Source organism: Pongo abelii, chromosome 7 (genome assembly GCF_028885655.2).
Source record: "Pongo abelii isolate AG06213 chromosome 7, NHGRI_mPonAbe1-v2.0_pri, whole genome shotgun sequence".
Taxonomy (NCBI): Eukaryota; Metazoa; Chordata; class Mammalia; order Primates; family Hominidae; genus Pongo; species Pongo abelii.
This window is the reverse complement of record NC_071992.2, coordinates 72254513-72260512: the sequence shown is the minus strand read 5'-3', so window position 1 is coordinate 72260512 and position 6000 is coordinate 72254513.

Below are 6000 nucleotides of genomic sequence, written 5' to 3'. Positions count from 1 at the left end.
GTCTCTGGCACATACAATTCTCCTGTATCCTCCATATTTTCTCCCAGATGACACTTTTGTGACTCTTCCAGAGATTATCACCACAGCTCTAGTACAAATGGTCTCAGAAGACATGGTAACTGAAAAAGCTCAGAGGCAACTGGTCCTTTTGGTCCTCCACAGCAAAGAACATTTTTATGGCTGTGACTACTGGCTTCAGAGACACCACACTCACCCTCGGCTTTCCCATCTCCCCCACCCTGTCAAGCACCAGCAGAAACCCAGTCTGGCCAAGACATTTGACAGGGACATTCACCATCTCCAGGCTCTCAGAAAAGGACCTTACAGTCTCCAGTCTCGCAGAGAAGGACCTCACCATCTCCAGCCTCTCAGAGAAAGACCTAGACATCTCTGGCCTTTCAAAAGGGAAACTCACCTTCTCTACACTCTCAGAAGGGGGACTCCCAGTCTGCAGGATCTCAGCAGAAAAACCTGCAGTCTCCAGCCTCTTGGAGGAGGACCTCACAGTCCCAGGCTTCTCACCATGTCCAGCTTCTTTCTTTCTGCAAACATCAAACCTTCTCAGATGTTGTCTCTGAGGAGAAACTCACTGTTTCCAATTTTTCAAAGGAGGATCTCACCAGATTCTCACAATAATGTTTTGTGGGTTTTTTTTTTTTTCATCTCTGAATATGACTTCACTGTCTTTTGCTTTTTGGAGGGGAAACTTCCTTTCTCCAGGCTTTTAAAGCATGATTTTTTTTTCTTTCACATCTCAGGAGAGTCTCACCACCTCCAGCCTCTCAGAGGAAGACGTCACTTTCTCCTGCCTCTCAGATGAAAAACTTGCCATCTCCAGTTTCTCACAAAAGGAACCCACAGTTATCAGTTTCTAAGAGAATGACCTCTTATCTCCAGTTTGTTAGAGAAAAAAGTTAACCTTTTACAGCCTCTCAGAAATAGACTTCATTATCTCCAGACTCTCAGCAATGAAACTTGCCATCTGCACCTTTTCAGAGCAGACGTTAATTATCTTCCACCTTTCACAGGACGATTCAAAATTTTTCAAATAATTTATGGGAAACACCCAACCTTGTCAGATACTTTTTGTGCTAAACATAAAAGCTTGTCAGATTTGTCTACTGCCAAACATACAAGCCTGTCAGATTTTATTTCTTCCAAACACGCAAGTTTGTCAGATGTTTCTTTGGCCAAACATGCAATTTTTATCTAATTGTTTTTTTGTCTAATTGTTTTTCTGCCAAACATAAAAGCTTGTCACATTTTCTACTGCCTAACATGCAATCCTGTCAGATGTTTTTCCTGCCAAACACGCAATCTTCTCAGATGTTTCTTTTGTGTAACATTGAAACTTGTCAGATGTTACTTCTGCCAAACATGTAATTTTTTCTTCTGCCAAACATGCGACTTTATCAGATATTACTTCTGCCAAACATGTAACATTATCAGATGTTCATTCTGCCAAACACGCAATCTTTTCAGATATTTTTTCTGCCAAACTTATGCAATGTTGTCACATGTTCCTTCTGCTAAACCTGCAACCTTATCAGTAGCTCCTTCTGCCCAACATGTAAGCTTGTCAGAAATTCTTTCTGCAAACATCAAATCTTCTCAGATGTTGTCTTTGCCAAACATGCAGTCTTCTCAGATGTTTTGTTTTCTGTTAAACATGCAAGCTTGGGAGATGTTTCATTTGCCAAATATTCAATCTTGACTTTTTTCTGCCAAACATGCAGACTTGTTAGAATTTCCTTCTGCCAAACATGCAACCTTCTCAGGTGCTCCTTTTGCAAAACCTTCAAACTTGTCACGTGTTCTTTCTTCCTAATGTGCAGCCTTGTCAGATGTTCCCTCTGCCAAACGTACAATCTTCTGAGATGTTCCTACCACCAAACATGCATTTCTTCTGCTAAACATGCAGTCTTGTAAACAAATTTTGTGCCAAATATTCAGTTGAATCAGATCTGTCTCTTGCTAAATATTCAAACTTCTTACATATTCTTTTTGCCAAACATTCAACCTTGTCTGATGATGTCTGCCAAACATTCAGCCTTATCAAATATTTCTTCTGCCAAACAGAAACCTCATCAGATGTTTCTTATGCCAGATTTGTAAGCTTGTCAGATGTTCTTCTTGCCAAATGTGGAAACTTTTCAGATGTTCCTTCTGCCAAACATACAACCTTGTCAAATGTTTCTTCTTACTGACATTTTTTATCAGGTGGTTTCTTATGTCAAATATTTTATCTTTTAAGTTGTCTATTTTGCAAGCCATGTAATATTCTTAGGTCTCTCTACTATCCACCACACAATCTGCTTAAATGTTTCTGCTGTCAACCATGCTATATTTTAATATGGTTTTTTTTTTGTCAAACTTGCAGTCTTCTTACATGTTCCTTCTGCTAAACCTGAAATTTTCTAAAATGCTTCTTCTGCCACACATTCAGTTGTGTCAAGTGTTTCTTTTGTCAAACATTCTAATTTGTCAGATGTTTCTTCTGCCAAACATGCAACCTTTGTCAGATGTGGTTTTTTGCCAAACATTTAAACTTTTCAGACATATTTTCTGCCAAATATTCAAACTTTTCAGATGTTCTTCCTTTTTAACATGCAATCTAATCAGTTTTTTCTACTTCCAAACATGTGAGGTTATCAGATGCTTCTTCTCCAAACATTCAACCTTTACAGATGTTTCTTCTGTCAGACATTCAATCTTGTTTGCTGTTTCTGTTACAGTAGTTAGCTAGTCAGATGTGATCAGAACAGAAAAGCTTTTTCATCCCCACCAAAAATGTCAGTTGTCCATGACTTGATGGTCAGGTAGTTGTTAAACTGCTTCTATGAAATAATAATTAGTCACACCCAGGAAAGGCAGTCTTTCAATAGATAGAAACACCTACACTTGTTGATCAGCAGTTTCCCAATAAGATCTCAAGAGTTGAGTGAATAGGCTTATGCATGCACACTAAGGGGCAAAATGGTGGAGTTTAAAACATTTATGGCCTTTCTCTGGGAACATTCAACTGGTAAAAAAAAAAAAAAAAAAAAAGCAATAAAAAATGATTAAAAAAGAATAAAGAAAGCTTAACTGAACATGCATACAACTCCAGTAAACACACTGTACATGTGCTGATAGGCCACTATGCATGCAGACAGACCGGTCCAAGAAAAGAGTCAGAAAAGTAATGCAACTTCAGAATCCTGCCAACCTATACACCCCCAAGTAAAAGGTCAAATCATGAACTTGATATCTAAAGTCACATGTTTGGCCCTCTTTAAGTGTACTTTACTTCATTTCTTTCTTGCTCTATTACTTTTTAATAAATTTTACTCCTCCTCTAAAACTTGCCTGGGTCTCTCACTCTGCCTAATGCCCCTCAGTTGAATTATTTCTTCTAAGGGGGCAAGAATTGAGGCTTCAGCAGGCTTCTACTGATCCACAATCACTAAAATTCCTATTGCCAAACATTAGATCTTGTCAGCATTTTTCTTGGGAAAATCTTCTATCTTGTCAGATGTTTTCTTCTGCCAAATATTGAATTATTTTTCATGTTTCTGTTACAGGTCATGCATATTTTCAGGTTTTCTCTCTGCCAACCATGCAGTCTTCTTGGATACTATTTCTGCCCACCATGAAATCTGTTTAAATGTTTCTGCTGTGACCATGCGATCTTCTCAGATGTTCCTTCTGCCAAATGTGCAATCTTCTTAAGTGTTCCCTCTGTCAACCATTCTATTGTCAGTTGTTTCTTCTGCCATGTGTTAAATTTTATCAGATGTTTCTTCACCCCAGCATTCAATCTTGTCAGATTTCTTTCAGACCAAACATACAATCTTGTCAACTGTTTCTCTTGCCAAACATTCAATCTTGTCCAATGTTTCTTCTAATCAACATTCAGTCTTGTCCAGTGTTTCTTTGGTCAAACATTTAATCTTGTCAGGTGTTTCTTCTGCCAAACATTCAATCTTGACCAAGGTTTCTATTACAGTAGGTAGCTAGTCAGACATTAGCAGGGCAGAGAGGGCCTCTTCTCACTAGGGATGTCAGGCAACCATGAAGCGATGGTCAGGCCTCTCTAAAATAATAATTGGTCACCACCAGCACCAGTAAAAGGCAGATTCCCAATAAAGGGAAACATCTGAAGCTGATGATCAGCAGTTTCCTGATAAGATTTCAAGAGTTGGGCTAATGGGCTCATGCATGCACATTAAGAGGCAGAATGGCAGAGTTTAACTGGTATGTGACCATTTTCAGAAAAAATTCAACAGGTAAAAGTGGAATGCCTCAAGTGAGCATGCATAAATCTCTAATAAAGACTCTGTACAACTGGCCCCTTCCAAGTGCTGACAGGCCACTGCACATGTGAGAGCCTGCTCTACGGGAAGAATCAGAGAAGTAATGCATCCCCCAAAGTCTACCAACCTATAAAAACCCATGTCAAGGGTCAAACTGTGCACTTGGATCTCTCGGGTTGCATGCCTGGACCTCTTCCAAGTGTACTTTACTTCCTTTCATTCCTTCTCCAATACTTTTTAATAAACTTTCACTCCTGCTCTAAAACTTGTCAGTGTCTCTCACTCTGCCTTATGCTCCTCAGCTGAATTCTTTCTTCTAATAAGGCAAGATTTTAGGTTAGGGCAGACCTTTATCCATCCACAGACACTAAAATTCCTCCTTTCAAACATTCAGTCTTTTCTAGTGTTTTCTCTGCAAAGTATTTAATCTTATCATATGCCTTTTCTCCTAAGTCTTCAATCTATTCAGATGTTTCTTTTGTAGACCATGCTATTTTCCTAGGTCTTCCTTCTGTTGACCATGCAGTCTTCTAAGATCTGTATACTCCTTCTGCCAAACAATGACCCTTTTCAGATTTTTTTTTTTTTCTCTCAACCATTCAATATTGTCAGCTGTTTCTTTTGTCAAAAAATTACTCTTGTCAGATGTTCTTTCTGACAAACATTCAATTTTGTCAGGTTTCTTTTGCCAAACCTACATTCATCTCAGATGTGAGCCCCTCTAGTGGAACACCAAACCTGGAGGTGGTCTTAGGAACCCCTGACAAAATTGCATTATGTGAGATTTCTTTATTTAATTTGATGTGTTAAATGTGACTATAATCAGAAGGCTATTTCACATAATACTTTTAAAATCCATTTTTCTTGATATTTGCCTCTCAGATTTCTGCCTTTCTATATTTATTGCAATATCAGAATAAAAGGGATGAATGAAACAATGATGTATAAAAAAAGGAAACATGCACAAATCCTATTTCAACCAGGAAAAAAGTTTTCATGATGCATGATATGTTCTACAGTATAAACATTTCTACTAAAAAGTGTGAAGATTAAGTTAATATTTTACAACTCAGCAGGGTTAATTTCCTTTTCATAATAATTGTGCATAAGAGCAGGCATGGTGGCACATGGCTATAGTTTCAACTACTTGACTGGCTTAGTTTGGGGAATGGCTTGACTTTAGGAGTTGAAGGCTATAGTGCCCTATGATCACTCCTGTGAATTGCCACTGCACTCCACCCTGGGCAACATAGCAAGATCCTGTCTCTTAAATAGTAAATAAATAAATACATACATACCTACATATGTACAGCAATAAGTGTGCTTAATTTAGATAAGTGAGATAATTGTAGAAAAACATATATCCACTGAATAAAGTATAATAGTGTTTAACTAATGATAGAAATCACTTTGTTTTTAATTTTTTTCTTAATTTTTTATAACACTAAAAACACAGTGGGCCTGTTTAAGGCAGTTCTCAGAAAAGTCAAAGAGTCAAAAGAATTCCTTCCACAATGTAAGATGATTTAACTACTGCTCCCTGTAAATTGCTGATTTAACCATCAAAAATCAATCAAACTTTCAACTTATTTATAAATATGGTAATTGAATTTTACCTCATAATCTAGTTAAATCACAGATTACCAATTTCTGAAGAAATATACTACCAGAAAAAAACTTCATATTAAAACTATTTCAGATAAAA